Genomic DNA, 25,906 nt, shown 5'->3' on the forward strand with positions numbered 1-25,906 from the left:
CTGCTCCCGGGGACACACCTCCCCTTACTGAACACTGGTGTCTGGTCCTTGCAGACCCAGGGCTCATCTGAAGGTGAGGAGATAGAAAGGAAATAGGCAGATAGGGAAGAGGCCTCCGTAGAAAAAACCTAATCTCCTGAGGGGCGAGGGGCCCAGGTTCAGAGATAAGAAGGACCAAAGCTTCACAAAACCATCTGGTTACTAATCAACAAACCCAGGAGCCATCACTGGAGCAAGTCTGACACTTCTGAAAGGAGACCCTTCAAAGGACTTGCAAATACCCTATGCAAATTCTGAGAGCTGCTTCCCAGAATTCCCAGGATCCCAAACTCACCACAACCAACAGAGGACACGCAGACATCGGCAAAACCCTAGCGCAGCCACCAAATTGGGTTTTTTCCCTCTCGGGGACCCCCTCCCCTTTTGGGGAGCTTTTCTCTCTCTCGCAGTTCGCGTTAGCCTTGAGAGAAGGCAGAGTGCAATTGAGGGCACGTGTCTCGGGCTACTCTCGGGTAGTGGCCTGAAGGCCTCTGCTGGACATCAAGGCTGACCAGGGCCCCAAGGGGTGACCTGCACCTCTTTTCTAGCAGATCGCGTGGACCCTGGGAGAAAGTAGTTTGCAACCGATGACATTTGGCTCGGGCAACACTCGGGTAGTGACCTGAAGTCAGCTGCTGGACACCAAGCCTCGACAGCCCCTTTGGGGTGTTCGGCCACTTTTCCCTATTCCTTTCTGGCAGATGGCATGGACTCCGGAAGAAAGCAGCCTGCAATTGAAGGCATTCGGCTTGGGCTACTCTCAAGTATTGTCCTGAAGGCAGCTGCTGGACCCAGAGTTCCAGCCCCTTTGGGGTGTTCAGCCACCTTTCCCCATTCCCTGCTGCTTCCAATAAACCATTTACTCCCCTTCCTGCGGTCTGTGGGTGTCATTCTTCGCTCACTGTAGACAACCCGGTAAGGAAATGCCGAGTTTCTTCTCAAGAAACTCCGTTTCGTCTTTGATGAAACACCAGGTTTCTTCTCAAGAAACCCCCCGTTTCATCTTGGGGGCTCAGAAGAAACCCCCCGTTTCAAAGGGACATCCGGAGGATTTCTCCCGGGACGGGCTCCTGGGTGCTGCACATTTCCGTACAGCTAGTGTTTACAGCCACAGTAAGAGGTGAAGAGCCGGGGAGCGGGCGAGCCCGTTTCCAGATCTCTTATCTGCTGCATCGCCCAAGCTTTTCCAGGAGGGCGGATCCAGGGTCCCCCGCCGCTCTTTCCCACGCAGCCAGACGGGACGCAGCTCCTCAGAGGCTGTTTGTGTCTTGCTTATTTACAGTGTCAACAGCGCGGAGACTGCAGCTTTGGAAAGCCTCCTCTATTTGTCCAGGTAAATCCGTGGCCCAGCATGTGGATCCGCACAAGATCTCGGGCCATTAAGCCACCGGAGCCTGGGCCATCCTCCAGCAGTTTCTGGATTGTTCCTTCGCTGGCTAGAACAGGAAGAAGAAATCCTCCGGCCTGCCCTGCGGTTTGCGTCTATTCTCATGATGTATACAGTTCCTCAACAGATACTATCGCAGAAAAGAAGAGGGCTTGCTTTTCTGTGTCTGCCCCTTCCTACTCACATACTATTATTTACTTATTGGCACTGGGAATTGAAGTCAGGGGCATTCTACCTCCCAGTTGCGCCCCTAGCCACCTCTCCCTTATTTATTTATTTATTTATTTATTTGTTATTTATTTTGTGGACCTAGGGATGGAACCCAGGGGCCTTCAAACTCTGAGCTATGCCTCCAGACCTATTTTTTATATTTTATTTAGAAAGAGTCTCATTAAGTTTCTGAGAGCCTCACTAAGCTGCTCAGGCTGGCTTCAAACCTGCGATCCTCCTGTCTTAGCCTCCCTAGAACTGGGATTACAAGTGTGGGCCACCGTGCCCGGCTGCAGATGCTATTTTAAATAATGAACCTCTTGGGAACTCAGCCTTATCACAAAGTTCACTGGATTTAAAGCAAGCCCGAGAGCAACGAGTGGGATCTTCATAGCCAGGGTCTGTAGAAGAGGCTGTTGCTGGAATCCCCTGGCTTCCTGACAGAGATCAGAGGCACATTCATAATGGCCGCCGTCTTGGACTCTGAGGAAACAGGGTCTGAATTCCGCCACAGCTAACTCCGAATGAATTCGGTTTACGAGGGAAGCCCATTGTCTTCTTCTTAATTCCTTTTATAAAACTGAAAACCCTTTCTCTGCTTCTCACGGTCTTTTATAAGTCTGGGTTTACAAAGTAGCAATCAAGAGACATTTCAGCTCCTCCTGGGTATTTTGTCTTCAATTAGAGAAAATTACCACTGGTTGGAGAGTCCTGCCGCCCGAGCCCGCCACCCAGGCTTCCCCTGGGGCCTGCGTCAGAGGAAAATGGACAGACTTCTTTAAGTGTGCCTGTAAAACTAAGAACTTTAATGGGTTGTGACCACTTAGTCACTGTCCAAAGAAGAAATGACAAGAAAAATTAATTTAGACAAAAGTTTTATTTTGTTTCAGAATTGGGGATGGAACTTAGGGCATTCTACCCCCGAGTGCCACCACCCCAGACTTTTTTTTTGTGTGTGTGGTACTGAGGGTGGAACCCAGGGGCTTTCTACCTCCGGGCTGTACTCCCAGCCCTATTTTATATTTTATTTGGAAACAGGGTCTCACTAAGTAGCTGAGGCTGGCTTCGAACCTGTGTGATCCTCCTGTCTCAGCCTCCCAAGCGTGGGGATTACAAGCGTGCGCCACCATGCCCTGGCTGACTTATTTTTATTCTTTATTTTGAAACAGGGTCTCACTGAGTTGCACAGGGCCTCACTAAGTAGCCGAGGCTGTCTGCGAACCGCAATCCTCTGGTCTCAGCCTCCCAAATGCTGGGATTACAAGCGTGCGCCACCATGCCCGGCTTATTCTTTATTTTGAAACAGGGTCTCACTGAGTTGCAAAGGGCCTCATTAAGTAGCTGAGGCTGGCTGCGAACCGCGATCCTCCTGTCTCAGCCTCCTCAATGCTGGGATGACAATCGTGCCCACCGCGCCCGGCTGGATGGACACTTTTAACATCTCATGTGATTCTAATTCACGCGGTCCCTGGACCACACTGAGAAACACCCAGTGAGAGGCTCTTTGGGGACCTTTATTGGACTAAAAATGTTCTCTTTGTCTTCTGCATTTCCTTTATAAACCAGAGATAATCCTTATTTCTGAAAAATCAGTAGACTATGACCATATTAGGTTAGACTCTTGTGCGGTAACAAATAAACTCCTACATCTCAGAGGTTTTACACATCGTCACGAGTTGAACTGTGTTTCCCCAAATTCATGTGTTGAAGTCATAACCCTTGGTTGCTGAGACTGGCCTCAAACCTGCGACCCTCCTGTCTCAGCCTCCCAAACACTGGGATCGCAGGGGTGCCCCATCAGGCCCGGCTCTCACCCTTACTTAGTGCCTCAGAATCTGACAGTGTTTGGAGGCAGGGCCCTTAAAGAGGAGACGAGGTTAAATTCAGGCTGCCGGGGTCCTTACACAGAGACACAGGGGCATGAGCCCAAAGCCCGCCGTGGCTAGCCGTCAGGCCCCGCATGGTGGGCTGGGCCGCACAGTGTGACCCCTCAGTCCGTGGGGTCTCCTCCTCAAGCTCCAGCAAGCTCCCAGAAGCGCGCAGCGTCCTCGTGGTGTCACACCAGGCTTGTGCACCGGGCCTCTGCCGCAGGCGGCCGGGTAGAGACCCGGAGCCTCTGCCGCATCAGCGGAGTGGCCAAGGAGAGACGAGGGCGTGGACAAGTCGCCACGGCCCTGGGGTGGGCAGGAGCGGGAGCCCGGGCCTCTGGGCCGGGAGGGCGGCTGTCTCTGCGCAGAGCCGTCGGGCCTTACCTCTGGCTTCGTTATCTCTCCACCATGCGTTATCTTTTCCAATCAAGTGCTGGTTTATTAAGCCCAACTTTGTGATCAGCAGTGTGCCAAGAATTAATGGGAGACAGGCTCCAAAAAAAATAAAGATAGGCTTCTTCATGTAGAGATTCTTCAGAGAGATAACTCTTTCAGATAAGAGGTTAGCGAACAATAGACACTGTGGCGGAGGGAGGGCCAACACACGTGGGCGGACGATGCCCAGGGGAGGCGCAGGCCTGGGAAGGCCGGGAAGGCGCCCGGACTCAGGCTGGCCAGGCCTCCAAGGGCAGCTAGGCGACGGCTCAGAGGAAGGAACAGGGGCCCGAGCGGAGCGGGGTCCAACGCTGGTGTCCGGGAGCCCGGTGCGGCTCGCCGCTCCCACCTCATCTCGGCTCCTGTCTGCTGACTGCTGTCAAAACGTGCGCCCCAGCCAGGCCTGGTGGCCCTCGCTTGTCATCCGGCATCTGGGAGGCTGAGACGGGAGGGTCCCGGTTCTTGGACAGCCTCAGCTACTTAGCAAGGCCCTTCGCAACTCAGTGAGACCCTGTTTCAAAAAATATAAAGACTAAAAAATAGGACCAGGGGTGTAGCTCGGAGGTAGAATGGCTCTGGGTTCCATCCCCAGGACCACTAAAAAAAAAAAAAAAAAAAAAGCATTCCAGCCGGGCATGGTGGCGCACGCTTATAATCCCAGTACTTGGGAGGCTGAGACAGGAAGATTGAGAGGGTCACGTCAGCCTCAGCTACTTAGTGAGGCCCTTTGCAACTCAGTGAGACCCTGTTTCAAAATAAAGACTAAAAAATAGGGATAGGAGTGTAGCTCCAAGGTAGAATGCCCCTGGGTTTAGTCCCCAGTACCACACGTACATACAAAAGTGCCCTTCAAATAGTATCTTGTAAGCACACACCTGTAATCCCAGTACTTGGGAGGCTGAGACAGGAAGATCACAGGTTTGAGATCAGTCTCAATAACTTAGTGAGACCCCAGCAATTTATCAAGGCCCGGTTTCAAAATAAAAAATAAGCCGGGCGTGGTGGAGCATGCTTGTAATCCCAGCATTCGGGAGGCTGAGACCAGAGGATCATGGTTCGCGGACAGCCTCAGCTACTTAGTGAGGCCCTCTGCAACTCAGTAAGACCTGGTTTCAAAATAAAGAAAAATCCCCGCACCTGGAAGGCGGAAACAGGAGGATCACGCAGGTTCGAAGCCAGCCTTGCTGGCTTAAGAGACCGTTTCTAAATAAAAATATTAAAAAATAGGTGTCTAGGAGTGTAGTCCAGAGGCAGAAGGGTTTCCAGGAACCCCAGTACCACCACCAAAAATAATAATAATAAATAAATAATAGTAACAATAATAAAAATAAAATAAAATAAAAAATAAAAAGGGCTCGGGGTGTAGCTTGGGGGTAAAACAGCCCTGGATCCAATTCCCATGACTGAGGAGAGAAAATAAAAGTGTCTTGTATGCAGGTTAACTTAAACCTTTTTCCTATATAGGGGAAGAAATATCTTGACAAGTCCTGGGCCCAGGACAATGGGCAGAACTGGGCCTGGGGGCAGCCTCTCTAATTCTCCCAAATGGTAATCCCTCTCTGAAGGCAGAGTGTCCCCGAGAAGGACCAAAGTGCCTGGGATAGGTGTCCTGGGATAGGTGTTGTCATATATAATGTGGAACCACCACTTTTTATTATTTTTATTTTATTTTCGTGGCACTGGGGAGCAAACCAAAGGCCGTCTGCCTCTGAACTACACTCCAGCCCTTTATACTTTTTATTTTGAAAGAGGGTCTTGCTAAATTGCTGAGGGCCTCGCTAAACGGCTGAGGCTGACTTCGAACCTGCGATCCTCCTGTCCCAGCCTCCCAGTACTGGGATTACAGGTGTGCACCATCACCACCGTCTTCCAGTCGTGGAAGTCGGTACTCGCAGGAACTTCCAAAGCTGTCTCGCCTCCGGAAACTCTGCCAGCCCAATAAATCAGGAAAATAATAAATAGATGCTCTCACTTTGCCCTCCAGAGAAGCCTTGTGCAAGGCCTCACCACAGGCCCCTGTGGCCACTCCTGTCTGGGGCCCGCTGTGGACCAGAGAGAGGGTGCCGGGTCCTCCAGACAGAGTCAAGGCTCCCAGAGGGAGAGCAGAGTGCGCATGCGTGTGCGGGGGTTGGGGAGGATGCTGCAGGTGGGGCGGCGTGCGCATGCGTGTGCGGGGTGGGGAGGATGCTGCAGGTGGGGCGGCGTGCGCATGCGTGTGCGGGGTGGGGAGGATGCTGCAGGTGGGGCGGCTCTGAGAGTCAGATCTGCCGCCCCGGGCGGTGTTGAAATCGAGTCTGGTGCTGCGCCTGCGGGACACCAGGGCGCAGAGGAGCGAGCTGGCTGGGATGGGGCGGTCGCCTCTGAGAAGCGCCTGCTCAGCGCGAAGCGGTTCAGACACGCCTGCGAGCCTGTGGCTTCGGCAGGCCGGCGGGAACGCAGTGTCGACACGGATCCCGGGGGCAGGGGCCGTTCTCACGGTGCCCCGGCAGGCTGGCAACCCGGCTAGGAGGGAGGACTTGGACCTGGCGTCTGGGAGGAGCCGCGCTCCGGGGGCTGCCAAAGGGGTGGTCCCACACCCCCTCCAGGAGATTCCAAACCATTTCCCAGCTTGAAAGAGCTCCTCCACTCCTGTGTTTGCCAGTGAGCCAGATGAGGCCCCGAGAGGGAGCCGAGAGGCTCAGAGTTGCCCAGCAAATGGGCACAGCCAGAAGGACCCGGTTCTGCCAGGCGTGGTGGCGCGCGCTTGTAATTCAGTACTTGGGAGGCTGAGACAGGAGGATCCTAAGTTCTAGGACAGCCTCAGCTACTTAGTGAGGTTCTCGGCAACTCAGTGAGACCCCGTTTCTAAATAAAGAATAAAAAATAGGGCTGGGGGTGTAGCTTGGAGGTAGACTGCCCCTGGTTCAATCACCAGTACCACAAAAATAAATAAAAGAGGTAGCCCCTGCTGAAAAAGCTGAAATGTGACCACAAAAGAGGCTCGGATGCACTTAGATATTTATTTATTTATTTATTGATTGATTGATTGATTGATTGCAGGTCTGGGGATGGAACCCAGGGATATTCTACCTCCAAGCTCCACCCCCAGCCCTATTTTTTATTCTTTATTTTGAAACAGGGTCCCATTGAGTTGCAGAAGGCCTCCCTAAGTAGCTGAGGCCGGCTGTGAACCTAGATCCTCCTTGTCTCAGCCTCCCGATGCTGGGATGACAAGCGTGCGCCGCCACCTCGGCTCATACTTGGGACTTTAGGACCCCTTCCTTGGCCCTGGAGGAGAGGCCCCTGCAATGTTTCTTGGGGGTGGGGGCAAAGAAAGGCGTCTCTGGGAAAACGATATCCAAAACAACATTGCTCTGTGACTAACGATGGTGTCTGTGGGCTGATTCTCTCTGGGAGGCTGGTGTGGAGAACAGCCCAGGGCAGGAGGCCTGGGCCGGCTGGGCAGAGGATGAGGCCGGGGGCCCACAGCACAGTTGGCAGCAGGGACGGCGCCAAGGACCCGGGGCCCAGGGTCAGAGGTGCACTGCGGAGACGGCGTGAAGAAGAAGCGGGCTCATGGTTAGGGCTGTGCACTCTGGAGCCAGGCTGCAGGGACTCGGCTTCCTGCACGCCATGCAAGCCCGGCAGGGCTCTCCTCCTGGCCCCAGAGTCCTCAGCCGCCAGACGGGACTGATCACAGTACTTGGGGACCGAGGGCGCCTAAGGGACCTCGCACATCTGAAGTAACAGAGCCACGGGGGACACCCCCTGTTCTAGGCCTAAATGGTTTATTTCTCTCTTCTGCAAAATGGAGTCAACACTCAAGAGAGATTATGGGTAAATTAATAAAAGTCTCCAGATGCAGTGTGCACGCCTGCAATCCCAGTACTTGGGAGGCTGAGATAGGAGGACCGCAGGTTCAAGGCCAGCCTCAGCAACCTAGCCAGACCTTGTTTCAAAATAAAAAATAAGCCGGGCGTGGTGGCGCACGCTTGTCATCCCAGCGCTTGGGAGGCAGAGATAGGAGGATCGCACAGGTTCGAAGCCAGCCGCGCTAGCTTAAGAGACCCTGTCTCCAAATTTAAAAAAAGTATAAAATAGGCCTGGGAGTGTAGCCTGGAGGTAGAAGGGTTTCCAGGAATCCCAGTACCACCAATAAATAAATAAGTAAATTATATATATAATAGAGTAAGGCTGGGGTGTAGCTCAGAGCTAGAATGCCCTTGGGTTTCATCCCCAGCACCACACATACACAGAAACACACACACAAGAAATTAATAAAAGCCTCCCATCGTAAACCAGTACATCTCATGCGTGTGCTCTTTCTTTTTGGTACTGGGGTTGACCCCAGGTGCATTCTACCTCTAAGCCACACTCCTGGCCCTTTTTATTTTTTATTTTGAAACAAAGGCTTGCTAACTTGCTGAGGCTGGCCTTGAACCTATGATCCTCTAGTCTCAGCCTCTCAAGTACTGGGATGACAGGCGTGTACCACCAAGCCCCCTCTAGATCTGAATGTTTGGGTTTTTTTTTTTCTGTTTTGTGAAACAGAGTCAATACAAATGTGGGCAAGTTACTAGACACTTCTCCACCTCCATCCATTCAAAGCAGCATGTATTACGGATGTGAGTTTCTTTCTTTCTTTCCGTCCTTCCTTCCTTACTTTCTTTTTTCTCAAAGTAAAAAAGCCTCAGGTAAGAGACATTTTCAGATGTGGCTCCGGGCGCAGCTCGGCCTCTGTTTGTGTCTCCCGGGCTCCAGCTGTTCTGCACAAAGCCAGCCTGCGCCCAGCTGCTTCCTGAAGAGCATCGCCCAGGCCTCCCCCAGGCCAGGCCAGGCGGCCTGGCACGCGGGCACCACCTGGGCACCCGCAGGAGCGTGCGCTTGCTCCCTAGGCTCCCTTCTGAAATTCCGCGGATAATTAAGGACTTCTAATTCTCTAGTAATTGGGTACCATTTGGGACTGATTAAGCAGATACTATCTAAATAATTATCTATTGCAGCAGGCTCCCCTTTCTGTGGGCTATGAATGGCTTGTCAAAAGTGAACAGAAACCATTTCCCCGCCAGCTTCTCAGTTTGGGAGTCTCTTCCTCCTTCTCTGCTGCCCGCTTTTTAAAGTTTTTGGGTTTTTTTTGCCGGACGTGGTGGGGCACGCTTGTAATCCCAGCATTTGGGAGGCTGAGACAGGAGGATCGCAGTTTGAGGACAGCCTCAGCGACTACTTAGTGAGGCCCTTTGCAACTCAGTGGGACCCTGTTTCAAAATAAAGAATAAAAAATAGGGTTGGGGGTGGAGCTCGAAGGTAAAATGCTCCTGCATTCCATCCCCAGTACCACAAATAAATAAATAAATAAATAAATAAATAAATAAATAAATAAGGTTTATTTTATTTTATTGGTTCTGGGGATTGAACCCAGCAGTTTTCCACCTCTGAGCTACATCCCTAGCCCTTTTTATGTTTTATTTTGAAACAGGGTCTAATTAAGTTGCTAAGGCTGGCCTTGAACTTGTGATCTCCTGCTTCAGCCTCCCAAGATGTGGGATTCCAGGCCTATATCACAACTCCTGGCAGGTAACCCTCTTTACAGTAAGTCCAGGAGCCAGGTTCTCCACTAAGGAAGTTTAATTTGCAGTATCTAATTTAATTAAACCATATGAAAACCCAACAAAGTAGATAAAACCACCTTTCTTTCACTAATTAAGAAACAGGAGCAGAGCCAGACGTGGTGGTGCACACCTATAATCCTAGTACTTGGGGGCCTGAGACAGGAGGATTGCAGGTTTGAGGCCAGCCTCAGCAACTTACAGAGATCCAATTTCAAAATACAAAATAGCCGGCCATGGTGGGCACGCTTGAAATCCCAGCATCCGGGAGGCTGAGACGGGAGGATCGCGGTTCACAGACAGCTTCAGCTACTTAGTGAGGTCCTCTGCAACTCAGTGAGACCTGGTTTCAAAATAAAGAATAAAAAATAGGACAGGGGGTGTAGCTTGGAGGTCGAATGCCCCTGGGTTCCCCAGGCCCGCAAAAAATAAATAAATAAATAAAATTAAAAAATACAAAATAAACAGGGCTGGGAGAGTTGGGTGTGATGCCTGGCTGTCATCCCTGTACTTGAGAGGCTGAGACAAGAGGATCATAGGTTCAAAGCCAGCCTCAGCAACTTAGTGAGCTCCTGTTTCAAAATAAAAAATAAAACAGGGCTGGGAGGTAGTTCAGAAGTAGAATGCCCCCCCCAATTTACACTTTTGGTACAAAAAAAAAAAAAAAAAGAGGTCCTGGGGGTGTAACTTAGAGGCAGAACACCTCTGGGTTTAATCCTCAGAACCAACAACAACAACAACAACAACAACAACAACAACAAATAAATAAATAGGTAAATTTCAAGACAGCCAGGCACATTGGAAGAGGGTTGGAGGACAGCCTCAGCAGGCAGTGAGACCTTCAGCAACTTGCTGAGACCCTGTCTCCAAATAAGAAATAAAATCTGGCTGGGGGTGGAGCTCGGAGGTAGAATCCCTCTGGGTTCAATCCCCAGGACCACCAAAAACAAAATAAAAACTAAAAAGGAGCTGGGCGTGGTGGGCACGCCTGTAATCCCAGCATCCGGGAGGCTGAGACAGGACCACTGCCGTTCACGGACAGCTCGGCTACTTAATGAGGTTCTGTTTCAAAATAAAAAATAATAATTAGGGCTGGAGGTGTTAACTCAGAGGTAGAATGCCCCTGGGTTCCATTCCCAGTACCACAAAAAAATAAATAACAGCCAGGTATGGTGGCGCACGCTTGTAATCACAGCACTCGAGGGGCTGAGACAGGAGGATCGCACAGGTTCGAAACCAGCCTCAGCTACTTAGTGAGGCTCTCAGCAACGTAGTGAGACCCTGTTTCCAAATAAAGTATAAAATAGGTCTGGGAAACCAGGCGTGGTGGCGCACGCTTGTAATCCCCGCGCTTGGGAGGCTGAGACAGGAGGATCGCGCAGGTTCAAAGCCAGCCTCAGCTGGCTTAAGAGACCCTGTTTCCAAATAAAATATATAAAATAGGTCTGGGAGTGTAGCCTGGAGGTAGAAGGCCCCTGGGTTCCATCCCCAGTACCACAAAAAAAAAAAAAAAAAAGGAAAGAAAGAAAGAAATGATAAAAAATAAAAAGGGCTTAGAAGTAGAGGGCCTCTGGTTGAGTTTCCCAGTCTCTCTTTTACACACACACACACGTGTGCGCTCTATGGGGTAGGGACACAGCTTCTTACCTAGAAAGCCCTGTAACATTAGACTAGATTACCGGGCATTCTTCCCCTAAAGCCCTGGGAACGCTCTGTCAGGAACCAGGGGGGCCAAGGCAGCCACCAGGCCCCTTACAGATGCTCCTCCAGGCTCTAATCCTCAGATAAACAGGCCTGCTTTCATCTTCTCCGGATGACACCTCCTTTGTTAAAGCTGTCAGGCTCCGTGACACCTTAAGCGGACCGGCTACATTAGCGAGCTGTGCAGCCCCCCTGGCTCCCAGTCCCCCATCAGCTCGGCTCCTGCAGCACCGGCCCTTCCTGTAGCTAGGGACCAAAGAGACCCATCTGGGCGGGCGAGGATGTGGCAGGGGAGGAGGTCAAGCTTGGGGACTTGGGGGCGAGAAGTTCCCCTCTCTTGCGTACTGCACTCAGCCGGGGGACCCTGGGCACGCTGCTTAGCCTCTCTGGGCCTCCATTTCATCTTCATATGTCAGACGAGGCCGTGCCCTCTCCCCAGAGTTGTTACAGGATTGCAAGGGTTCATACACGCACAGCGCCACAGAACGCCGCCCGGTGTAGGAAGAAGGCCCACGCTGGCTGGTGCAGCGGGCTTGGCCCGGAGGCTGCGGCGGGTGGAGGGCGGGCGGCCCCCTGGCTCCGCGAGGGCTCTGGACAGGCTGCCTGGCACCCGCAGGTGAGCATCCTGAGGTCTCACTCACACGAGAACAATGAGGTTCTCTTAGTAAGAGGATGGGCCAGGACAGCAGCAGACGGGTGTGTGTGTGTGTGTGTGTGTGTGTGTGTGTGTGTGTGTGAAGAACAATGACACTCTTGTGCGACCGAGACGTGATGTACACACTCTCTGCCGACCCTACTTGCTGGCAGCTGCGCCGTGTTTCAGGACCACGGGCTATTTCAGGACAAAGGCGACCCTAGAGTCTAAAACACGGGAGCCAAGGCCGGCAGCAGGGGCGCACGCATGGAATGCCAGCATTTGGAAGGCTGAGACTGAAGGATTGCAGGTTAGAGGCTAGTCTCAGCAAGATTCTGTTTCCAAAGAAAAAATAAAAAGGTCTGGGGGTGTAGCTCAGAGGCAGAATGCTCCTGGGTTCATTCCCCAGTATATGCACACACAATTTTTTCTTTTTTTTTGCAGTACTGGGGATGGAACCCAGGGGCATTCTACCTCCAAGCTACACCCCCAGCCCTGTATTTTCTTCTTTATTTTGAAACAGGTTCTCACTAAGTTGCAGAGGGCCTCACTAAGTAGTTGAGGCTGGCCGCAAACCACAATCCTCCTGTCTCGGCCTCCCAAATGCTGGGATTATAAGCATGTGCCACCATGCCCAACCACACACAAAATTTTTAGTTAGGCCTGGTGTGGTGGCCTGTACCTGTAATCCCAGTATTTCAGAGGCTGAGACAGGAGGATCATAGGTTCGAGGCCGGCCTCAGCAACTTAGCAAGACCCTCTGTAACTTAGTGAGATCTTTTTCAAAATAAAAAAAGTGCTGGGGAGAAGGGCGTGGTGGCGCATGCTTGTAATCCCAGCATTCGGGAGGCTGAGACAGGAAGATCCTGGTTTGAGGACAGCCTCAGTTACTTAGTGAGGCCCTTTGCAACTCAGTGAAACCTTGTTTCCAAAAAAATAATAATAAAAAATAGGGCTGGTGGTGTTGCTCCGAGGTAGAATGCCCTGAGATTCCATCCTCAGTACCACACACAAAGAAAATGGCTGGGGATGTTAGCTCAGAAATAGAATGTCTCTGGGTTCAATCCCCAGCACCACACGAAAAGGAGGAGGAGGAGAAGAAAGAAAAAAAGAAAAAAAATCCAAGTTTCCAATTTCTCTTGGAAAACGCGACAACACAGCGATGCTGGCCCAGGCTCCGGCCGGGCCTCCACCGGCTGCAGGAGGCGCAGACAAGGCACCTTCCGGGGTGACCGCCCGGCCCTCGCCCTCAGCGTCCTGCCTGTGCAGCGGGTCTAGTCTCTCCTGCCTTTTACTGCGGGGAAAATGAAGGGCGCAGGTTCCCAGCCCCGGGCAGGACCCTTCCTGCACAGCAGTGGTTGGGGTGCAGGGAGCACCCCCTGGACACGCTCGGCCTTGCCGGGAGCTTCTGGTTCTGTAGGTTGGTTGGCTGCCCTCCTCCTCCTCCTCCTCCTCCTCCTCCTCCTCCTCCTCCTCCTCCTTCTTCTTCTTCTTCTCTCTCTCTCTCTCTCTCTCTCTCTCTCTCTCTCTCTCTCTCTCTCCCTCTCTCTCTGTACTGGGTTTTGAACCTGTGGGCACTCTGCCTCTGAGCTACATCCCCCAACCCTATACTTTTTATTTTATTTTATTTATTTATTTATTTGGTACTGGGGGTGGAACCCAGAGGCTTTCTACCTCCGGGCTGTACTCCCAGACCTATTTTATATTTTATTTGGAAACAGGGTCTCACTAAGTCGCTGAGAGCCTCACTAAGTAGCTGAGGCTGGCTTCGAACCCGCGCGATCCTCCTGTCTCCGCCTCCCAAGCGCGGGGATTGCAAGCGTGCACGCCCGGCTCTATTTTTATTTTGAAACAGCATTTTGCTAGGTTAATGAGTGTCTCGCCACTTGCCAGAGCTATACGTGAATCCCAGATCCTCCTGTCTCAGCCTCCCAAGTACTAGGATGACAGTTGTGCGCCACCACTCCTGGCTTCAGGTGCTCCAGGGCGGGTAGGAAGCGCCCCCAGAGCCCCCTCTTCCCAGGCCCAGGTACCCAATCCCCTTAAGGAGAAGGGGTGGCACTCCTCTGCCCACAGATGGAGAATGGAAGCCTTTGTGCCTGGCTGCCTGGCCAGGGGAGCCAGCGTCTTGGCAAATATTGACACCCCTATAATCGCAGTGATCAAGTCACTGCTACTATCTCCCCTGAACCCCTTCCATCTGCAGGTGCCTGAGCGCCTGGAGCGGCCGGTGCCTGCAGCCCAGGGCCCCTGAAGTCTTCCTAAGGGGCAGATTGAAGACTGCGGCTCCCAGGAAGAGGACAGCGCTCCCTCCGAACAGAGGGGTTTTCCTTTGTCCTGGAAGAAATCAGAAGCGCTCAGGTCCCGGCTGCCACCCTCCGCCCGCCCCGGGCTCCCGCCTTTGATGCAGCCGCTGCAGCCCGCCGCCCCGCCAGGTTTCTGTGATCCGGCTGCTCCCGATCCCCAGCTGCCGCCTGCCCCCAGGTCCCTGGTTCCTGGCTCTGCACCTGGAAGGGGCCCGAGTCCAGGTGGCGCCCGAGCTGCGGGTGTCTGGGTCAGGGGGAAGCCCCAGGTAAACATAAGGAAGGAGGAGGCCGGCCAGAGAGCGGGAGGGGAAGGAAAAGAGGGAGGCCGGTGGGGGAGAGGGGCGCTGGGAACCCCGCCCTCACCACCCAAGGAGGCCGCGTGGGCTCCCTGGGTCTTCAGTGCCCTCCACTCTCCCCCAGCCTCCAGGCAAGGCACTCTCTGGGTCTCATCCTTGACTTTGCCGGGGGATTGTCAACCAGAGGGTCCCGGTCACAAAGCCCAGAGGGCCTGGTTGTGGCTGGCTTCCCCACCCTGTCCACTCCCCAGCCCTAAGGCACCTTACCCTGGGATGTCCGGGGAGCCCTGCCAAAAGAGGCCGGGGTGGGCGGTGGGGTCTGTGGGCCCATCTCCAGGGATGGAATTTACCTCACCACCTAGATTCAGCATAGTAACAATTGCTGAGCAGACTCTTCCCCAGAGGAGAGGAGAGCTCAGGCCCAGTGCTAAGGGATGGCTTGCTTTGGAACCCTAACAGCCCTCGAAGACAGGTGCCATTGTGCAGAGCAGAAACTAAGGCTTAGAAAGCCGGGTGTGCTGGTGCTCGCTGTGACCCAGCTCAGAGGTAGAATATTCCCGGGTCCAATCCCCAGTAAACAGGAAAAAGGAGGAGGAGGAGTGGGGGGGAGTAAAAAGAAAAAGAAAAAAGAAAGATGCAGTCTCAGCATTTTCTGCTTTATAGAAATTTCAAGGAATGCAGTAAGGACGTAGGCTCTATATCCTTGGACTCAATTGTAGATAATTTTTTTTTTTTTTTTTTTTTTTTTGGTGGTACTGGGGTTCCTGGAAGCCCTTCTACCTCTGGGCTACACTCCCAGACCAATTTTTTTATTTTTGGAAACAGGGTCTCTTAAGCCAGCGCGGCTGGCTTCGAACCTGCGCGATCCTCCTGTCTCCGCCTCCCAAGCGCAGGGATTACAAGCGTGTGCCACCACGCCCGGCTGATAAAAAATATTTTTAAAAATCATGACTAAAGCCGGGCGTGATGGCGCACGCTTGTAAACCCCGCGCTTGGGAGGCTGAGACAGGAGGATCGCACGAATTCAAAGCCAGCCTCAGCTACTTAGTGAGACCCTGTTTCCAAATAAAATATAAAAAAGGTCTGGGAGTATAGCCTGGAGGTAGAAAGCCTCTGGGTTCCACCCCCAGTACCACCAAATAAAAAAAAAAAAAAAAAAAACAACTATGACTAGCTGGGCGTGGTGGCACACACTTGTAATCCCAGTATTTGGGAGGCTGAGACGGGAGGATCGTGGTTCGCGGACAGCCTCAGCCACTTAGTGAGGCCCTCTGCAACCTAGTGAGACCCTGTTTCCAAATAATAAATAAAATTAGGCCGGGGGTTTAACTCGGAGATAAAATACCTCTAGGTTAAATCCATATTGCCACCAAAAAAAAAAAAAAAAAAAAAAAAGGCTGGGTATAAAAGCAGAAAATGAAACACTCCTTACTACCGTCAACAGAATTGTAGTGTCTTATTTTTCCTGTGAAGTGGTAACCTGAGCTGTGATAGATACTGGCAACTATAACACTTGTTTTTTTTTTGTGTGTGTGTGTGTGTGAGTGTGTGTGTATGTGAGTTATCTCTTCGTAAATACCTGAAACTATGGCTATGAGGAGACCCTCTTCATCAACATTAGTAGCAAATTCTTATTGAAGGTACTTCAGACCCTTTCATTGGGGTCTCAAATAGGCATGACTAATATTACCTAAAATATTTTGGCAATTTGTAATGTATTTCTGAAAAAGCAGCTATGTGATAAATACATTTATGTGTGTATACAGGCCTTTATGAATGTATAATCAGAGCTTTGATATATAGTGGCCTAATCTTAAGGCTGTCTGTTGAGTTCCTTCCAGGTCAGTAATTTTCTCAGGTCTTCTGTCAAGTTAAAAAAAATAATTAAAATAATTTTAACATTAAAAAAAATAATAAATAAATAAAAAGTTGGGGGTGAAGTGTCTTTCCAATCTCCAGCTCAGCTGCTTATTTTTTATTATATATAGTGGTACTGAGGATGGAACCCAGGGGCATTCTACCTCTGAGCTACACCTCCAGCCCAATTTTATTTGTGTGTGTGTGTGTGGTACTGGAGTTCCTGGAAGCCCTTCTACCTCCGGGCAACACTCCCAGACCTATTTTATATATATATTTTTTAGTTTGGAAACAGGGTCTCTTAAGCCTGAGCGGCTGGCTTCGAACCTGTGCGATCTCCTGTCTCTGCCTCCCAAGCGCGGGGATAACAAGCGTGCGCCACCACGGCCCGGCACCAATCCTATTTTTTATCTTTATTTTGAAACAGCGTCTTACTGAGTTGCAAAGTGCTTCACTAAGTAGCTGAGGCTGTCCTCAAACTGCGATCCTCCTTTCTCAGCCACTCAAATGCGTGGGATTACAAGTATGTGCCACCACACCCAGCTCCTTTTCTTTTTGGTGGTATAGGGAATTGAACCCAGAAGGCTTTTACCTTCGAGCAACACCTCTAGCCCAGTGTTATTTCTTATTTAGAAGCAGGGTCTCACTAGGTTGATGAGAGTCTCGTTACTTGCTGAGGCTGGCCGAGAACTTGCGATCCTCCTGTCTTAGCCTCCCAAGTACTGGGATTACAACTGCACACACCACGCCCGGCTGTCCTGATTCTCAAGTGGGGCTTTTGTCGCACACACTTCTCTGTAGACAAGGAAGAACTCCTGGGAGAGGAGCTGTGGAGCTGGGCTGGGGCCTGGGACAGGTCTGAGCGCTCTTGGGGTTTGGCTGATGTTAATAATCTCTGCTATGCAAATGAGCCAAGCCCCAAGTGCCTAGTCTAGACCAGAAAGCAGAACTCGGTGGGAGGTCGCGGGAGGGCGTGGCGCCGCTGGGAACAGAAGAATTCATTTCATCTGGCCTTGGACAGAACAGGATATTCACCAGACTAGCTCCAGGGAGGCAGGCAACGGCTCCTAGCCCAGAGGCCAAAAAGGTGCTCAGAGAAAGTCCAGGGCGAGTCTCCCAGGCCCTCCCGGGCGGCTGTGGGCTGGGAACAGGCAGCACCAGGAAAGCCCTGTGCCTGGCAAACCTATTTTTAGCAATGCTTTCTGCTCGCTTACTTCCTTTTGCTAATCACTGAGTGGGTCTTAGATGCGGCCTGGAAATTCTCCTTTTCTGCTATACATTTAGCTTTCGGCTACTAGAAAAGACCACACTACATCTGTCTTCTCCCCGTGCAGAGCTCCTGGGCCCCTCCTTCCCACGGAGAAAGTTGGACAAACAGGAGAAGAGGTCCACAGACTTCCTCGAGGCACCGGCTCCCAAAGCCGGGCTCACACACTCCACTGCCCACCTGCAGCCATTTCCTTTCCCACTCAAAGCCAATTCTCCTGTGTGTGTGTGTGTGTGTGTGTGTGTGTGTGTGTGTGTGTGTGTGTTGCTGGGGATGAACCCAGGGGCATGCTACCTCCAAGCTACACCCCCAGCCCTATTTTTTATTCTTTATTTTGAAACAGGGTCTCACTGAGTTGCAGAGGGCCTCACTAAGTAGCTGAGGCTGGCCTCAAAACTGTGACCCTCCTGTCTCAGCCTAGTACTGGGACTACAAGTGTGTGCCACCATGCCTGGCTTGTGTTTTTTTATATTTCGAAACAGGGTCTCGCTAAGATGATGAGGCTGACCTCGAGCCTGCAATCCTCCTGCCTCCGCCTTCCAAGTACCGGAATCATAGGCGTGTGTTCTTGTAGATACATGTATATTCATTTTTCTTTTTTTCCTTTTTATCGTCCTCTGGTTATTTTGTTTCATTTTTTAAAGGTCAGAGGTTGGTTTGTTTTCGTTTTTTATTGTTGTTTCTCTTGCTTTTCTTTTTCACCCTTCTCTTCTTTCAGTCAAATTCTCTTCCGTTTAATTTTTCTCCTTCACAGCCTTTGCGTCTTACCTGTTTTCCGCTTCCTCTTCTTACCTCTGGAACGTTCTAAACTCCGCCTTCCTCCCCGTGTCCTTCCCTCTCATGAACACTAGCTTACCCCTCCTCCAGAGCCGGCTGTGTTCGTTCGCAGCCTTTTTGCGGGTCATTAGCACCGCGGCTGTCGCAGTTGGCACCTGCTGTTTACTGGAACGTTCTCTGGCGCAGGCTGTTTGTTGTTGCCGCGGTTAATTGCCAACCCCGCCATTCCTGTCCTTGTGGTCAGGTGCAGTTGATGCTACGGCAGCACCTGGTGTTTATTTTAATGGTGGGTATTGTTCGCTGTTGTTGTACTATTTTCCCCCTTTCTGTGAGGTGCTGGGAACTCGGTGAGCTGCTAGAGCTCCCGGGGTAAGTGCTCTGCGGCCCAGCTCCGCCCCGCCTTAGCTAAGGGATATGCACCTGCTCCACACACACTGCCCCACGTGCTCACACTCCAGCATGCCTCAACATAAAAATAGGGGAGCTGGGAGCCGGGCGTGGTGGCGCACGCTTGTCATCCCAGCATTCGGGAGGCTGAGACCAGAGGATCGGGGTTCACGGCCAGCCTCAGCTACTCAGTGAGGCCCTCTGCAACTCAGTGAGACCCGGTTTCAAAATAAAGAATAAAAAATAAGGGAGAGCCGGTCGTGGTGGTGCACGCTTGTAATCCCGGCGCTTGGGAGGCTGAGACAGGATGATCGCAAGCCTCAGCTACTTAGTGAGGCTCTCAGCAACTTAGTGAGACCCTGTTTCCAAATAAAATATAAAAAAGGTCTGGGAGTATAGCCCAGAGGTAGAAAGCCTCTGGGTTCCACCCCCAGCACCACCCAAAAAAAAAAAAAGGGAGGGGGTGTAACTCAGAGGTCGAATCCCCATGGGATGGGATGCAGTTCCCATCCCCAGACCCCGCGGCGGGGTGGGGGGTCCTTTCCTCAACACATTATAAGCAAGATGCCAAATATGTAAAACCAAGATAGAATTTTAGAGGCCTCAAGAGAGAAACGTCAAACTCGGTATAGAGACACAGGCCTATCGTCTCAGTTCTTGGGAGGTTAAGACAGGAGGATTGTAAATTCAAGGAATCAGCAACTGACCAAGACCATCAGATACTAATCAAGACCCTGTTTCAAAATAACAAAATAAAAAGGGCTCAGAAGTCGAATACCCTGGATTTGATCTCCAGTATGAGAGACAGAAAGGGAGAATGGGAGACACAGAAGTATCATGTCGCAAAGGTGAATCAATTAAATCACATCTGACTTCTCAACAAAAACCCAACAATCCAGGAAGGCACAGAACATATGTTTCAAGTCTCCCCCAAAATAACTGCCAACCAAGATTGCTATATCTCTCAAAGTTACCCTGCAGAGAATAAAAGGAGAAATTAAAATCTTTTTTTTTTTTTTTTTTGAGCAGGACATGGTGGTGCACGCTTGTAATCCCAGCATTTGGGAGGCTGAGACGGGAGGACTGCAGTTCATGGACAGCTTCAGCTACTTGTGAGGCCCTCCGCAACTCGTGAGACCCTGTTTTAAAATAAAGAATAAAAAGAGGGCAGGGGTGTAGATTGGAGGTTGAATGCCCCTGGGTTCCATCCCCAGATTGGAAAAAAAAAAAAAAAATTGTGGTACTGGGGATGGAACCTAGGAGCTAGCTTTTCTACCTCTGGACTATACTCCCAGACCTATTTTATACTTTATTTGGAAACAGGGTCTCACTAAGTTGCTGAGTCTGTCCACAAACCGCGATCCTCTTGTCTCAGCCTCCCAAATGCTGGGGTTACAAGCATGTGCCACCATACCCGGCTAGGATAAATCTTATTAAAAGAGTAATCAAGCAAATGAGAATTAGGAGAAAATTAAACAACAGAAATGAAATGTCAGGAAATAATCTAAACAGCACTCTATAAGAACACTAAACATAATTGATCTCAAGTCTCCAATTAAGAGACATCAACTGGGGAGAGGTGAGTCGGCCCGGGCCGCCCTCCCCCTCATGCCATTTTGTCATGGGGCTGTAACTATTTTCTGTATTTCTATTTTCTGTATTTCTATCTTTTTAATAAACTTCTTTAAATCTTAAAATTAGCAGATTGGATTTAAAAGCAAGATCAGCTATATGTTGTCTGCAAGGCACAGTTCTCGGGCAAAGCCATTCACAGGCTGATGCAAAAGCAGGGAGGAATGGTGAACCTCACATCAGACAAAGCCGACGTCAGTCCAAATTTGATCAAAAGAGACAAAGAAGGTCACTTCATACTAGTAAAGGGAACATTCCGAAAAGATTGGGGGAAAAAAATTCCTTGCATCTTATCAGATAGTATGAAATGAAATTAGAAATCAACAGCAAGAGAAAATGCGTAGACAATTAAGACTGAACAATACGCTTTAATAATTCGTGGTTTAGAACAAAGGCCAAAGCCCTGAGGTCTGCCTCCAGGTGCCACAGGCTCAGGGGGGATCATGGTCCTCCTGACTTCTGGGCCTTTGTCTGCCAGCGCCTCCCCTTCCCATGAGCCTCCAGCCTCACTGTCCTCCCAGCTCATCTCCACCTCAGAGCCTTTGCACTGGCGTGGTGTCCTGGGAATGTGTCCGTGTGTGTCCGTGTGTCCGTGTGTGTGTGTGTGTGTGTGTGTGTGTGTGTGTGTGTGTGTGTGTTGTGCTAAGATGGAACCCAGGGGCCTTCTACCTCTGAGCTACACCCCCAGGCCCCTTTTGTAGTTTTTAATTTTGAAATAGGATCTCACTAAGTTGCCACACGCTGCCTTTGAACCTAGAATCTTCCTGTCTCCGCCTCCCAAGCACTGGGGCTGCAGGCATGCGCCACCATGCTGGCTATGCGTCCTTCCTCATCTGCTTCAAGTCACTGCTTTGAGGAGGCCCATGGTTCCTTGTCTACTTAATCAAAACAAAAAGAAAAAGAAAGGAGAAAGGAAGAAAGAAAGAAAGAAAGAAAGAAAGAAAGAAAGAAAGAAAGAAAGAAAGAAAGGTCTTACACAATTCCTTCCTAATCTGTTTTACCCTGTTTTACTTTTCCTTCTAAGTCCATTGTACTACACAGCCAAGATATTTATGAACTGAACATGGCGGTACATGCCTGTAATCCCAGTATTTGGGAGGTTGAGACAAGAGAATCACAGGTTCGAGACCAGCTTCAGCAACTTACTGAAGCTTGAAGCAACTTGGTGAAACCCTATTTCCAAATAAAAAATAAAATGGAGCTGGGCATGGTGGCACATGCCTGTAATCTCAAAATTTGGGAGGCTGAAATGGGAGGATTATAGGTTCGAAGTCAGCCTCAGAATCTTAGTGAGGCACTCAGCAACTTAGCAAGACCCTGTTTCCAAATAAAAAATAAAATAGGGCAGAGGGTATAGCCCAGAGGTAGAATGCCCATGAGTTCCACCCCTAGTAACACACACACACACACACACACACACACACACACACACACACACACACATAAAATGGTGGGCCGGGGTGTAGCATTGAGGTAGAATGCCCCTGGGTTTCATCTCCAGCACCAGCACCACCCACACACCTATTAAAAAGATATTTATGACTTTCCTTATCTTTTTTCTCCACCATCATGCAAGCTCCCTGAGGGCAGGTGTCTTTCTTTTGTTCCCAAGTACATCTCAGATGCTTAGAGCAGTGCAAAACAAGTGAGACTTAATAACATCTTCAGTGTTATATAAATAGCTCATCAAGAAGGCAAATTGTTGCCAGGCGTGGTGGCGCACGCCTGTAATGCCCGCGCTTGGGAGGCTGAGTCAGGAGGATCGCACAGGTTCGAAGCCAGCCTCAGCTACTTAGTGAGGCTCTCAGCAACTTAGTGAGACCCTGTTTGCAAATAAAAATATAAAATAGGTCTGAGAGATAGCCTGGAGGTAGAAAGCCTCTGGGTTCACCCCCAGTACCACACACACACACACAAAGAAGGCAAATTGTGGTATTGGAGACTGAGTCCAGGCTCTTTTCCCTTGCAGATGTAAGCTGGGCTCGGTTACCTGGGGATTGAAAGGCTGAGACAGGAGGATCAGTTTCAAGTTCAGCTTCAGCAATTAGAGACTTATCAATCTAGTGAGACCCTGATTCAAAACATAAATAAAATAGGGTTGGAGGTGTAGCTCAGAGGTAGAATGCACCTTGGTTCAATCTCCATGGAAGGAAGGAAGGAAGGAAGTTAGTTTTAGTGCAAACTGTATCAAGTCATTTCCCTTGGCCTCTTCTTTGGGACAGTCTCCCTGTTACCCAGGCTGGCCTTGAATCCCTGCACTCATGATTCCACTTCCTCAGCTTCCTGAGTAGCTGGAACTACAGGCACATTTCACTGAGCCCCGCTCACGTTTGCATTTTATTTTACTTTGTTTTATTTTATTTTGTGGTCTTGGGGTGGGGATCGAACCCAGGCACACGCTACCTCTGAGCTACACCACATTTGTTGAAACAGGGTGTCACTAAGTTGCCAAGGCCGTGTTATGGATCCTCTGTACACCACCTTCCCCGAAGTCCCTGCCTTCAGCCACAGCTGACCTTAACCACACGCTCAATCTTCACAGTCTAAAGGCTGTTTTCTGAGCCGGGCGTGGTGGCGCACGCTTGTCATCCCTGCGCTTGGGAGGCGGAGACAGGAGGATCGCGCAGGTTCGAAGCCAGCCTCAGCTACTTAGTGAGGCTCTCAGCAACTTAGTGAGACCCTGTTTCAAAGGAAAATATAAAATAGGTCTGGGAGTATAGCCCGGAGGTAGAAAGCCTCTGGGTTTCACCCCTAGTACCACTAAATAAATAAATAAATAAATAAATAAATAAATATAAAATAGGGCTGGGGATGTAATTTGAAGGTAGCAGCCCCTGGAGTCAACCCCCAGTATCAAAAAGAAAAAGAGAAAGGAAGAAACAACTATAAATACAGCTGGACTTTATTGTGTTTATTTCTTCAGTCTCATCCTCTTATTTTCCTCTCCAGGGACAGCTGCTATTCTGACTTGGGGGGGATTATATGTTCATATATAATTTTATAATTTTATTGAGATTTTACAAGCCCCCTTGGTGATTCTAATACTTTAAATGAAGACTCCTAAGTCCAAAGAGGTCACGACTTGTCTAAGGTCACATATGAAGACAGCCTAGGAGCCCAGGACTCCTGATGTTTAGTTCAGTGTCTGCCCAATATAAACAATCAAACAAACAAACAAATCCTATCTCCCCTCTCTCCAAGACAGTGCTAGACCATTTATTTATTTATCTATTTATTTATTTTTGTGGTACTAGAGATTGAACCCAGAGGAGTTCTACCTCTGAGGCACACCCTCAGCCCTATTCTATTTTTTAGTCTGTAATGGGTGTCACTAGGTTGGTCAGTCTCCCCACCTTGTCCTCAAGCCTGCCACCCTCCTTTCTCAGCCTCTCAAGTACGGGGATTGCGAGCGTGCGCCACCACGCCTGCCTTGGACTCTATACGTACGTGCATTGCCTGGTCCTACCCTTAATTTGCCAAAAAGAAACTGGAGCGCGGAGAGGTGAGGTCATTTTCCAGTGTGGCCGGCGGGCAGGCAGCAGAGGTAAAATTGGCACCCGGGGCTGGCTGGGTCCAGTGCTGCCCTCTAGCGGGAAAGCGCCGGAAGGCAGGGCTGGACGCAGAAGCCTAGGTTTGAACACCAGCTCCTCCACTAGCCAGATACAGCTGGGTAAGCCAGTCCCCCTAAACCAGCCGTCGCTGGAGCGCTGCCAAATGCCTGCGAGCGTGCACAGCTTCTCACTTAGTCCCTCCAGTCACTTTCAAAGGGAGATCTTTTAATCTCCATTTTTTAGTGGGAAAAAACAGAAACCCATGGAGGTCACACCACTAACTCAGCATCACCGGCTCCAGAGACCAGTCTCTGTCTCTGTCTCTGTCTCTGTCTCTGTCTCTGTCTCTCTCTCTCTCTCTCCCTCCCCCCCCTCTCCCCTCTCCGTCTCTCTCTCTCTCTCTCTCTCTCTCTCTCTCTCTCTCTCTCTCATCCCAGTATTAAGGAGCTGAGACAGGAGAATCGCAGGTTCAAAGCCAGCCTCCGAAACTTGGAGAGACCCTGTTTCCAAATAAAAAATATAACAGGGCCGAGGGTGCAGCTCAGAGTAGACTGCCCCTGGGTCCCATCCCCAGGACCCCCCACCACATACACACACACACACACACACACACACACACATACGCACGCATGAACAGAAGAGAGGAACCAAGAATCGATTGTGCATCCACTTTTTTTTTTTGGGGGGGGGACTGGTACTAGGGATTGAACCCAGGGGTGTTCTACCTCCGATCTACACCCCAATCATTAAAAAAGGTTTTTTGTTTATTTGTATTGAACCAGGGTATCACTAAGTTACTGAGGCTGGCCTGGAACCCGCGACCCTCCTGTCTCAGCCTCCCAAGTCCTGGAATCCCGGCGCGAGGCAGCACGCCCGTGCCCGGCGTGAATCGCTATGTCACTTCATCCATTCCTTCGTTCATTCATGCATCGATTTATTCTGCCTCCAGGCAACATCCCCAGCCCTATTTTTAATTCTTTATTTTGAACCAGGGTCTCACTAAATAGCCGAGGCTGGCTGCGAACCTACGATCCTCCTGTCTGGGCCTCCCGAATGCTGAGATTACAGGGGTACGGCATCCCACGCCGGGTGTAAGCTTTGTTCTTAATTGATAGGTGTTACTCTTTCTTGGCGTTCAGTGGAGGAACCCTGGAAGGACCCTGGGGAGGGAGGCGGACCCGAAGCTCCTGCAAGCCAGGCCAGGCTGCATGCGCTGCCCCCAAACGTCCTGCGACAAATCCGAGGCGAGCAGCCTGGGCCCTGGGCCTGGAGCTCGAAGCTAGTTCACCAGCCTCTGCAGCCGAGGAGGAGGAGGGCCCGGAGCAGAGGCCACGCATGCGCTCCAGGGCGCACTCCCCGGCTCGGCTCTGCCCGGGGGGTCCAGGCCGAGGGTGCTGCGCATGCCCAGACACCTGCCGCGTGGCCGGGGCAGTCTGCACAGAGGCTGCCCCGAGACGAGCTTGGCAGGGCCGGTCCCGCCGCCCGCACACATCTGCCGGGTGCCTGGGCCCAGTGGGAAGGGATTCGCTCCGCAAGGGTTGCCCTGCCGAAGAACCCCAGCTCTAATTAAAGCCATTAAGGAGGATCAAGCCAGAGACCGTGCCCTCGGGAGGCCCCTCCATCACAAGGCTGGGGCGGGGGCCGGCCAGCGCGGGGGCTTCCTTTGTAATCACCCCCGGCCAAGCTCTGTCTGGCCTCTAGGGTTCCCAGCCTCTGGGTCAGCCAGGCACTGAGGGTTTCCTGGGACAGGGATCGATGGGGCGAACTGGAAAAGCCCGGGCAGATCAGAACCGCTGTCACCTCCGGCCCAGAAGCCTCCGCCAAGATTAGCTACATTATTGCCTGAGAGGCTGTGACTTCTCCAATCTCCCAAATCACTGGCGTTTGGTGTGTGTGTCTGTGTGTGTGTGTGTCTGTCTGTGTGTATTTGATGGTGCTAGGGATTGAACTCGGGCATTGGAGCGACACCCCTAG

Source organism: Muscardinus avellanarius (assembly GCF_963383645.1).
Source record: "Muscardinus avellanarius genome assembly, chromosome: 15".
In the NCBI taxonomy this organism is placed as follows: Eukaryota; Metazoa; Chordata; class Mammalia; order Rodentia; family Gliridae; genus Muscardinus; species Muscardinus avellanarius.